This window comes from Pongo abelii, chromosome 1, assembly GCF_028885655.2.
Source record: "Pongo abelii isolate AG06213 chromosome 1, NHGRI_mPonAbe1-v2.0_pri, whole genome shotgun sequence".
Taxonomy (NCBI): domain Eukaryota; kingdom Metazoa; phylum Chordata; class Mammalia; order Primates; family Hominidae; genus Pongo; species Pongo abelii.
The window spans coordinates 204,830,947-204,843,092 of record NC_071985.2 but is presented as its reverse complement, the minus strand read 5'-3'; the positions used below and the strand labels follow the sequence as shown (position 1 = coordinate 204,843,092).

The window sequence follows — 12,146 nt, the reverse complement described above, 5'->3', positions numbered from 1 at the left end:
CCAACCTGTCAGGCACATCCATCTATTTTTTTTAAACATTAACGGACTAATTTACATATTCTCTATGACAAACAAAGTGATATTCTTTGCACTATTTTACAAAAGAGGAAACTGACCCCGAAGTCTTGACCTTTGCCTAAAAGCTGCCCTGTCTAACCCTCCACCTGAATCAGCCTTGAGGCCAGTCCAAGTTGTGCCCTTCAGCACACTTGCAAACATCTCTAATTAGTCTGTTTCATGATGTGTTTCTTATTTATTGCTCCCTCCCTGAACTGGAATGTGAACTTAGCAAGGCCACAGACCTGTCTGCTGTGTGCACTGCTCTGTCTTCAGAATTAAGCACACAGTAGGCCCTATGAGTCAGGGTTCTCCAGAGAAACAGAACCCAAAAGATGTGTGCATATATAAAGATTTTTTTTTTTTTTTAATTGAGACAGAGTCTTGCTCTTTCACCCAGGCTGGAGTGCAGTGGTGCGATCTTGGCTCGCTGCAAGCTCCGCCTCCTGGGTTCACACCATTCTCCTGCCTCAGCCTCCCAAGTAGCTGGGACTACAGGCGCCCCCCACCACGCCCGGCTAATTTTTTGTATTTTTAGTAGAGACGGGGTTTCACCGTGTTAGCCAGGATGGTCTCGATCTCCCGACCTCGTGATCCACCTGCCTCGGCCTCCCAAAGTGCTGGGGTTACAGTCATGAGCCACCACGCCTGGCCTATAAAGATTTATTTTAAGTAATTGGCTTACATGATTATGAAGGCTGGCAAGTCCAAAATCTGTAGGGTGGACCAACAGGCTGGAGGCCCAGGGAAAAGTCAGTGTCCAGTGTGTTAGTTCAGGTCTGAAGGCAGAATTCTTTCTTGCTCAGGGGAAATCAATCTTTTGCACTATTCAGGCCTTCAACAGATTGGATGAGGTCCACCCACATTATGGGAGGCAATCTGCATTACTCAAAGTCCACTGATTTAAACATTAATCTCAGCTGGGTACAGTGGCTCATGCCTGCAGTACCAGCTGCTTGGGAGGCTGAGGTGGGAGGATTGCTTTAGGCCAGTAGTTCAAGACAAGCCTGGGCAACATAGTGAGGCTCTGTCCTTACAAAAAAATTAAAGATTAGACAGGTGTGGTGGTACACACCTGTAATCCCAGCTACTCAGGAGGCTAAGGTGATAGGCTCGCTTGAGCTCAGGAGTTTGAGGCTGCAGTGAGCCATGATCACGCCACTGCACTCCAGCCTGGGTGACGAAGCGAGACCCTCTCTCTAAAATAATAATGATAAACTGCTATTTATTTTGTGCATATTTTATGTGCTAGGCGAGGAAAAAAAAATCCTGGAGGATCACAGAGGGTAAAGGATTTGCCAGAGATTCCCACCTTTATATATCACAGAGCTGACCACAGAGCCTTATTTTCAGGCTGCAAACCTTCACCCTCTCCAATCACCAGGGAAGAATGCAGGCTCCTCCTCCCCTCTCCAGGTGTCCTGGGGTCTCATTCCTCTGGGCTGTCCGTGGCTCTGTCCTGACCCCTTGAGAAGGGCAGACATTGGGTCAACTGGTTTGCCAGTCTGGCCAAGTCAGGCGAATTTGGTTCCCTGCAGCAGCCGCGGTTGCCATGGCACCTTCCCTGGGCTCCTTTCAGTGTAAACCTGGGGGCGAACGGTTTTAAAGCAAAATGGGGAAAACAGAAAAATTCTCCCACTGATACGGGCAACTAGCAAACAGCCAACCTCTCCTTGAAATTCCTTTCAGTGCCTCACAGGTGGACCTTAGGGCCATGGAGTCCAATGCTTCCATTTCACAGGTGGGGAAACTGAGTCCCGGGTGCTTAGCATTCCCAAAGAGGTTTTGTGCCTTGGCCAGGAGGGTATCTGGAGTCACAGCCTGAACTTCTCTGAGCTTTGAATTCCCCCTCTGTAATCTGAGGATCCTAATACCCATGCCCTGAAAGTGGTATTTGAAGGATTAAGTGAAATCGTATACGTACAGTGCTTCACAAAGGCCTGGTACTTTGTAAGGACATGCAGTTGTTCAAGGTCATGTCCAGTATGGAGGAAACTATCATAGGATTCAGGAGGTGTGGGTTCTGGTGTTGACTCTGCTACTCAATTGCTGCGTGGCTTGCGCGAGTCCCTTCATCACTCTGAATTTCAGCATCTTTTTCTGTAAACTGAAGGAGGGTGGGACTAGATGATGCCTAAATTTTATGTATTAATTTTTTTTTTTTTGAGACAGAGTCTCGCTCTGTCACTCAGGCTGGAGTGCAGTGGCACAACCTTGGCTCACTGCAACCTCTGCCTCCCAGGTTCAAGTGATTCTCCTGCCTCAGCCTCCCAAGTAGCTGGGACTACAAGTGTGTGCCACCACGCCTGGCTAGTTTTTTTTTTTTTTTTTGTATTTTTAGTAGAGACAGGGTTTCACCATGTTGGCCAGGCTGGTCTCGAACTCCTGACCTCAAGCGATCCACTCGCCTTGGCCTCCCAAAGTGCTGGGATTACAGGCGTGAGTCACTGAATCTGGCCAATGCCTAAATTTTCTTTCTGGTTCTACAAATCTACATTTCTGGTGATAAAAGACTAATCCCAGGGCTCCTAAAGCTGTGTTTGTTCCACCACACCACCCTGACTCATTGCCAGATTGGTTCAGGGATCCAATCAGGAGGCCAGTGCCCTGAGCCTGAGGGCGCTTTGCAGGGGGTGGCAGAGATGACTCTGAGGGCTGGAGTACTGGCACTCAGTCTGGCTCCCTGGTGACTGCCTCTGGTTCAGGGCCCTGGGCATGCTCTGTGGAGAGAAGCTGGGGGAGACTAGATGGGAGGGGGGAGTGAGGAAGAATTCTTTGGATCTGACAAGGTTAACTGAAAGCAATTTTCAATACCTTCGGCATCAGAGTATGCAAATGAGGCCTGGGCTGATTCGATGCTCTAGACAGTAATTGCTGAGGCAAGAGGAGGAGGAGCGAGGGGAGCAGGTGGGTCTTAGGATTCCAGTGGAGGGAATGGGAACTCCAACCTGGTGGGGAAGGGTTAGGATAGGGCAGGAAGCTGAAGGGGGCAAGCAGAGAAGAAAAACCAGAGAAAGGGAAGGGAAGAACTGATTTTTGCCTGAGGAAGATGACAGCTTGATAGAAAAACCAGGAGCCAGGCCGAGTTTTTCAAAGAATGTTTACTTCCGCCATCATGGTGTTTGCTCACTGCCCTCAGGAGGTGAGCAGGGGAGGCACTATGGGCCGTTCTCAGAGGAGAAGTCTGAAGGCCCTTTGCCCCTCTGGGTCACACTTGATGGCCAGGGGATCAAGGGGGATCAAGGGATGCTGGGGCCCCATGCCTTCTGCCTGTAACACCGTGGCCTCTATTCATGAGGCTCTAGTTGGCACTGGGCTGGGAACTGTGAACCTGTCCCATGGTCCTCCCAGCCACTGTGCCATCCCTGCTGCTGCTCATCCTTCAAGTCCCTTCTAATCCCTCCCCTCATCAACCTCCACTCGCAAACAAACAAGCAAACAAATCCTGCAATTGAACACATGGGAATTAACTGCAGGCAGGATCCAGCGCACTGTGCCGTCCATGGACCCAACACTGGCTAAACCTCAGGGATGGATTGGTCTAAAACTGAGACCACTTTGCCCCACAAGATCGAGAGGAGGGCTGATCTAAACATGGTTATTGTTATTGATATTAGACGCGGTTATTGTTAGTACAGCTAAGACAAGAACTGATTGAATGTTTCCTGTGTGCCAGGCTCTATACTTGCATTACCTTATTTATCTCTTTCATAATCCTACAAAATATATATGATGATGACAGTGCCCAGGCTGATGTGCAATGGTGCTATCATAGCTCACTGCAGTCTCAAACTCATGGCCTCAAGCTATCCTCCCACCTCAGCCTCCAGTGTAAGTGGGACTACAGGTGCACACCACCATGCCTGGCTATTTTTTTTTTTTTTTTTTTTTTTTTTGTAGAGATGGGGTCTTGATATGTTAGCAAGGCTGGTCTCAAACTCTTAGCTTCAAGCAAGTCTCCTGCCTCAGTTTCCCAAAGTGCTGGGATTACAGGCGTGAGTGATATTATTATTGCCTCTTAACAGATGATGACTCGGAGGCTTGGAAAAATGGAAATAATTATCCAAAGTCACCTCACTTTCATGTGGCCCACCCAATGTTTAAACCCAGAGTCTGTTTAATCACAGAATTCCAGCTCCCAGTCTCCAAACGAAAATGTATTCATGCCAATCCACCAGGCCCACTTATTCATGTGACATTCTTCTTGGGATGTTAGTGCAAGAAGAATGCACACTAGTGCATCCTTTAGGAACGCTTTTAGCTGCAAGGAACCAAAAACATGACTAGGAGTGGCTGAAACAAAAGGTCTTTTTTTTCTTTTTTTTTTTTTGAGATAGGGTCTCACCCTGTCACCCAGGCTGGAGTGCAGTGGCGTGATCTCGGCTCACTGCAACCTCTGCCTCCCAGGTTCAAGTGATTATCCTGCCTCAGCCTCCCGAGTAGCTGGGATTACAGGTACGCACCACTGCACCCAGCTGATTTTTGTATTGTTAGTAGAGACGGGGTTTCACCATGTTGGCCAGGCTGGTCTTGAACTCCTGACCTCAGGTGATCCACCTGCCTCAGCCTCCCAAAATGCTGGGATTTCAGGTGTGAGCCACTGCACCTGGCCTAAACAAAAGGTCTTGAAGCAGGCAGTCCAGAGGTGGTGTACCTGGAGTTCAACAACATCACCAAAGAGCCAGGCTTATTCTGTCTTTCCATTCTCACAACGTCACCGTATTGGCTTTTCATCCTCACACGTACTGCTTCATTATTGCAGGGTGGCTGCTGCAGCTCCAGACATCATATCAGCCTCCCAAGGGGCAGGGGCAAACAGTTTTCTCCTGATGGAGCTTTGATTTTTATCCTGGAAAAAAAGTTTGTTAGCAGATTTCTCTTTATGCCTCATTGGACACATATCTACTCCTAGACCAGTCAGTGCTGTAGAAAGTATGTATTATGATGGCTCCTGCTTAACACATCACTCCAAAATCTAGTGGCTGGAAACAACCCCCATTTACTGTTGCTATAAGTCTATGGGTAACCGGGTGGTCCTGGCTGATCTTGGCTGGGCTTACTTGTGTGTCTGTGGCCAGCTGTTGGGTCGGCTGGGGGTTGGCTAGTCTAGGATGGCCTTACTTACTCAAGTGTCTGGTGTTGGCTGGCTGTAACTGGGGTCCTGGGTTGACTGGGTTCATCCTCCAGCAGGCTAGCCCAGGCTTGTTCCCATGGCAGCAGTAGGGTTCTAAGACTGGGTGGAAGAATGCAAGGCCTCCTGGGGCGCAGGCTCTGAACTGGCACTCTTATTTCCATCCCACTCTTTTGGACAAAGCAAGTCACAGGCTGGCTCGGGTCCAAAGGGTGGGAAAATAGACTCAACCACTTGTATGGGAGGGGCTGCAAAGTCACATTGCAAAGGGCATAGAGAGGAATGAAGAATTGTGACCACTTTGCAATTTACCACAGGTTACCATGATGTATTTAGACCAATTCATTCCTTGAGGCAGAGCAGGGGCTCCCTTTCCCCAAATCAAGGGAAAACCCTTATCCCCTGATGGGGTGGGGGGATACAGTTGCAGGGAATGAAGAGGGAACACTGCTGTTGGGCAGACAGCTAAAAGTGTCTGGACAGGGCACCAATCCCAGATACAAGGAAATGGAGGGAGATTTTGCGTGTTCAGTTCCTCCAAGTCACCATCCTTCTTCTGAAAAGCATAATTTCCATCTGTCTTGTTGATGCCTATTCTAGGCCTCATGATGATTCCTCTAACAGGTGTAGGCATTTCCTCCGTGACACTCAGATACAAAAACAAACATTTATTTATTTATTTATTTATTTATTTATTTATTTATTTGAGACAGAGTCTTGCTCTGTCGCCCAGGCTGGAGTGCAGTGGTGCGATCTCAGCTCCCTGCAAGCTCCGCCTCCCGGGTTCATGCCATTCTCCTGCCTCAGCCTCCCAAGTAGCTGGGACTGCAGGTGCCCGCCACCAGGCCCGGCTAATTTTTGTATTTTTAGTAGAGACGGGGTTTCACCATGTTAGCCAGGATGGTCTCGATCTCCTGACCTTGTGATCTGCTCACCTCGGCTTCCCAAAGTGCTGGGATTACAGGCGTGAGCCACCGCGCCCGGTACAAACTTTTAAAAAGTCAAACGAACTCTGTCTCTGCCCCATCCACCAGTCACTGGGGAGGAGGGGTCCCTTGAGGTTTTCACCATCCAGGAAACATGGGGCAGAGGCCTCTGTCATTTGTTTCATCAAAATAATCTCTGAAGAGCTTTTGTTCAAGCCTCAGGGTCCATTCAAAAGAGGGGAGACAGTCTGTGTTCCCTTGACTTTGAACTTGCTGCAGAACTTCTCTCAGGCTCTTACCACCCACCAAAGTCTTCACTCAAAGAACTCACTACTCCTCCATCCTCCCCTTCTCACAGAATCCAGCTCTCCTTCCTGCCTGGGACCACCCTCCCTGTATTAGTCGGTTTTCATGCTGCTGATAAAGACATACCTAAGGCCGGGCATGGTGGCTCACGCCTATAATCCCAGCACTTTGGGAGGCCGAGGCGGGCGGATCACGAGGTCAGGAGATCGAGACCATCCTGGCTAACACGGTGAAACCTCATTTCTACTAAAAATATAAACAGGATTCAGTTATCTCCCACTGGGTCCCTCCCACAACATGTGGAAATTATGGGAGCTACAATTCAAGATGAGGTTTGGGTGGGGACGCAGCCAAACTATATCACTTCCTCTTCAACTTCTTTCCCTCCTCCTCCTGACAGACCTAGGCCTCCCCAGCAATGCCTGGATAGGATGGTCTTCAAGGGACTCAGGACTTGACTGTACTTCCAGGAGAGAGACATGCCCCGAGGGAACAGACACTATGTGATGGAAACTCATCTGGGGAAGCAGGGAAGGAAGCGGCATCTCAGCTGAGAAGTGATGGAGGTGTTGTAGTGGGTTAGATGACAGAGGGCCGGGGGCGGGGGGTGCAGCAGAGCATTCCAAACAGAGTAACCATCATCACAGCAATAGCTAACACCTACTGAACAATGCCTATACACCAGGTGCCATAAAGTAGGTACTTTTGTTGTCCCCAGTTTATGAAACTTCCGGAACTTACATAACTCACCCAAAGTCATGCAACTAGTTAAGTGGATGAGCTGGGATTTCAAATCCAACCAGTCTGATGCTCAAACCTTTTTCTTAACCATTCAGATAAAACTGGAGGTGAGAGAAGCAAGTTGTTTGGAGAACCTCAAGGAGTTTATTTTTGTTGGAACCCAGCATGTAAAGATAAAGATGTAAGGTGGTACAAGGGGCTGGTGAGGTAGAGAGAGGTGGAGGTGTGAAGCACCCTGGAGCCATGTTACTGCTTGAAGGCAGCAAGCCTGGGTGCAGGGAGGTCATTTCAGAGGCTATTTCAGTAGTTCAGCAAGAAATGGTGCCTATAATTCCAGCACTTCGGGAGGCCAAGGTGGGCGGATCACCCGGGGTCAGGAGTTCGAGACCAGCCTGGCCAACATAGTGAAACCCTGTGTCTACCAAAAATACAAAAATTAGCAGGGCATGGTAGCACGTCCCTGTAGTCCCAGCTACTCGGGGGGCTGAGGCAGGAGAATTGCTTAAAATCAGGAGGCAGAGGTTGCAGTGAGCTGAGATCACACCACTGCACTCCAGCCTGGGCAACAGAACGAGACTCCATCTCAAGAAAAAAAAAAAAAAAGAAGAAATGGTGGTTTGTCAGACTAGGAGGAAATTGGTAATAAGAATAAGGAACAATGGCGGGGTTCAGGGATTATAAAGGAAGGATGGACGGGACCTGGTGATTGCTTAGAAGGGGTGGAAAGAGACAGAGAGGAGTCAAGAATGATTCTCAGGTTTCTAGCTTGAGCAACTACATGGATGGTGCCAATCCTATTTCTTTCGCCAATTTGCCGTGTATCAGGCTCTCTAGATGTCTGTCTTCCTAGCTAGCAAATGAAGATAATGAAGCCTAACCTCCCCGTGTATCAGGCTGGTGTCAAGATGAAGTCATCAATCTGGAAGTGCTTTGTTTGTTTGTTTGTTTGCTTGTTTATTTATTTATTTATTTTTTTGAGGTGGAGTCTTGCTCTGTCGCCCAGGCTGGAGTGCAATGGCGCGATCTCAGCTTGCTGCAACCTCCACCTCCCGGGTTCTAGTGATTCTCCTGCCTCAGCCTCCTGAGTAGCTGGGATTACAGGCGCCCACCACCAAACCTGGCTAATTTTTGTATTTTTAGTAGAGACGGGGTTTCTTCGTGTGGTCAGGCTGGTCTCAAACTCCCGACCTCAGGTGATCCGCCCGCCTCGGCCTCCCAAAGTGCTGGGATGACAGGCGTGAGCCACTGCCCCCGGCCTGGAAGTACTTTGGAAAGTCAAAAGTCCTTTGCATTATTTTATAGTTATCTTTACCATCCTCTCCCTCCTGGAGCTTGCTGATGGAGCCAGACGGAGAGGCAACCCAGGGGAGCTGCCTGCTCACTGGGAGGCAGCCGCTGTATTTTCCATCAGGCAGCTCTGTCTCTTTGGCAGGTGGGAGCCACATTCCCACATACTAAATTGTTAATAGCTTCCCCAGGGAGTTCCTTTCTGCTCTGACTCCTTCAGTGATTTCTGTTTCTCTCCTTCTGACGCCTTCTGATGCCCTGGGTTAGCCCAGGATTTCCCATCCGTTTTTCTCTTCATTTCTCCTACCTTGAGGTCAGGATATGAACAAGCTCCAAATACAGCTCAAACTCTTCTGTGACCCAGGTGTGAAGGACTGTGTCTACCCTGGTTCCCCCCAACAGTGGGGATGAACTCAAGAATCTCCCAAGTGGCTTGGTACAGTGGCTCACGCCTGTAATCCCAGCACTTTGGGAGGCCAAGGCGGGCGGATCACCTGAGGTCGGGAGTTTGAGACCAGCCTGACCACACGAAGAAACCCCGTCTCTACTAAAAATACAAAATTAGCCGGGCGTGGTGGCACAGGCCTGTGATCCCAGCTACTCGGGAGGCTGAGGCAGGAGAATCGCTTGAACCCGGGAGGCGGAGGTTGCAGTGAGCCGAGCTCGGGCCATTGCACTCCAGCCTGGGCAACGAGAGCAAGACTCCATCTCAAAAATAATAATAATAAAAAAGAATCTCCCAAGCTCCAAGTGAGTCAATGCCCTTCACCGGGGTAGTGGGGAAACTCTGCTGAACAGAGGCAGACGGAGTATGTTTTTCTGGGCGACTTTCTAGTCTTTGTTCTGGGAGGCATCATAGTCTAGCAGTCAGGAGACTGGGGTTTGGAGTCACACAGACCTGGCTTGGCATCTCAGTTCTGGCTTGGGTAGGTAACCTAACCTCTGCTAAATGAAATAATAATAACTCTATATGCTTATACGACTGCTTGGGGATTAAATGAGATAATCCACATAGCATTTGGCCCAGTGCCTGCCATAGAACATGCTCTCCATAAATGGAAGCCAACAGCGTTGTTATATGAATTTATGACCATAGAAATGAGACTGTCTTTTAAAGATAAGTAGATTAGAAGGCCAGGTATAGTGGCTCATGCCTATAATCCCAGCACTTTGGGAGGCTTGAGCCCAGGAGTTCGAGACCAGCCTGGGCGACATAGTGAGACACCATCTCTACAAAAAAAAAAAAAAAAAAAAATGGCCAGGTGTAGTGGCTCACGTCTGAAATCCCAGCACTTTGGGAGGCCGAGGCAGACAGATCATGAGGTCAAGAGATGGAGACCATCCTGGCCAACGTGGTGAAACCCCGTCTCTACTAAAAATACAAAAATTAGCTGGGTGTGGTGTTGCGCACCTGTAGTCCCAGCTACTCTGGAGGCTGAGGCAGAAGAATTGCTTGAACCCTGGAGGCAGAGGTTACAGTGAGCCGAGATCGTGCCACTGCACTCCAGCCTGGTGACAGAACGAGAATCTGTCCCCCCCAAAAAAAATAAAAATAAAAAAATTGATCATTTCCAAGTTTTCACTTTAGAAGGTCATTGTGGAAATCCCTCTAGAAGCCTTTGAATTTTCATTTGTTCTCCCAGTGTCCAGAATGGGGAAATTCACTTGCACTAGGCATGTATGTTTTCTTTTCTTTCTTTTTTTTTTTTTTTTTGAGACAGAGTCTCGCTCTGTTGCCCAGGATAGAGTGCAAAGGCACGATCTCGGCTCACTGCAACCTCCGCCTCCCGGGTTCAAGCGATTCTTCTGCCTCAGCTTCCTGAGTAGCTAGGATTACAGGCATGTGCCACCAATCCTGGCTAATTTTTTGGTTTTTTAGTAGAAACGGGGTTTTGCTATGTTAGCCAGGCTGGTCTTGATCTCCTGACCTCAGGTGATTTGCCCTCCTTGGCCTCCCAAAGTGCTGGGATTACAGATGTGAGCCACGGAGCCCAGCCAACATATATGTTTTCTTAGCAATTATTTCACTCATGTACTTGGTCATTTACATATCTTTCACAACTTCTTTTTTTTTTTTTTTTTGAGATGGACTTCTGCTCTCTTCACCCAGGCTGGAGTGCAGTGGTGCCATCTCAGCTCACTGCAACCTCTGCCTCCCAGATTCAAACGATTCTCCTGCCTCAGCCTCCCAAGTAGCTAGGATTACAGGTGCCCAACATCATGCCCAGCTATATATATATGTATTTTTTGGTATTTTTAGTAGAGACGGGGTTTCATCATGTTGTCTCGAACTCAGGCTGGTCTCGAACTCCTGACCTCAGGTGATCCGCCCTCCTTGGCCTCCCAAAGTGCTGGGATTACAGGCATGAGCCACTGCACCCAGCCCTCTTTCACAACTTCTTGATTGTGAGCTTCTTTAAAAAAAAAAAAAATTACGAAGTAACCAAAGTTGGAACTGAGCTTCTTTATTCAGTCACTCATCAAGTGAGCACCTGTGTGTCAGGGCTTGCACTAAGCTGGAGGGCACAGAAACACACAAGATCTTTTTATTATTTTTTTAACTTATTATTATTATTTTTTTGAGACAGGGTCTTGCTGTCATCCAGGCTGGAGTGCAGGGGCAAGATCTCGACTCACTGCAGCCTCTATTTTCCCAGCTCAAATGATCCTCCCACCTCAGCCTCCCAAGTAGCTGGGACTAGAGACACACATTACCATTCCTGGCTAATTTTTTTTTTTTTTTTTTTTTTTGTAGAGACAGGGTTTTGCCATGTTGCCCAGGCTGGTTTCGAACTCCTAGGCTCAAGTGATCTGTCTGCCTCAGCCTCTCAAAATGTTCGGATTACAAGTGTGCGCCACCGTGCCCGGCCTTTTTCAATTTTTCTTGTAGATTCAAGGGATCCATGTGCAGATTTGCCACCTGGGTATATTTTGTGATGCTGAGGTTTGGGGTATGAATTATCCTGTCAACTCAGTTACTGAGCATAGTATTCAGTGGTTAGTTTTACACAATACTTTTTTGTGTGAAGGTGATGCACAAAAAAATCCAATGATTACACAATAAATACATGGGAAACTATTAATATGTAAAGAAGAGGTACGTGATGCTACTGCATAATAAGGAGAGCTGGGCTAGTTGGAGGTGGGGTGGGGATCAGTGAAGGTTTCAGAAAGGAAGTGATATTTAAGCGAAACTTGAGGGATAAATAACGCTTAGGCTGGGGTATTGGCCCAGCCTTCCGAGTGGAAGGACTAGAATGTACAAATGTCCTGAGGTAGGAAAAAACTTGGCTTGGAGGGTTAGGGAGGGGACCAGAATTTCAATAAAGTAGCCCTCCTTCTTCCTGTCCCGATTTCTCTCTGCTGGCACTAGAAAAGTTTCTGAGTACCAGGCCCTTTGGGAAGGGGAGGGAGTTTTGGCAGCAGGTGACTACAGCAAAAATCTTTCTGACAAGTCCTTAGGCGGTTGAGTGAGAAAGCCGTGGGGTGGGGGGCTTGCTGTAGTTGGTAGAGGTGGCTGGACAGCAGCTAAGTGGGGTGGAGAAAATGGAGAAGAGGGTGAGCCTGGGAATTCTGGCTTTGTTTTTTTCTGGGAAAGGGTAGGAGCCTTGCACATAGATGGATGACTCAAGCTAGAGGGTGAGATGAGGGAGGGCTCCTTGTCCAGCCACACACAGATCCAAGAGCATTGCCCCAGA

The 12,146-nt window shown here is 48.4% G+C and overlaps 1 long non-coding RNA gene across 1 annotated transcript; it reads right to left on the bottom strand.

Moving 5' to 3' along the window:
• Window positions 1–1,364: 1,364 nt before the first annotated feature.
• Window positions 1,365–5,266, bottom strand: LOC129051747 (uncharacterized). Its single transcript, XR_008516189.1, has 4 exons — window positions 5,183–5,266; window positions 4,712–4,906; window positions 1,982–2,164; window positions 1,365–1,643 (listed from the first exon to the last, which is right to left on the bottom strand). It is a non-coding gene; the product is annotated as an uncharacterized LOC129051747 (long non-coding RNA).
• Window positions 5,267–12,146: the final 6,880 nt, after the last annotated feature.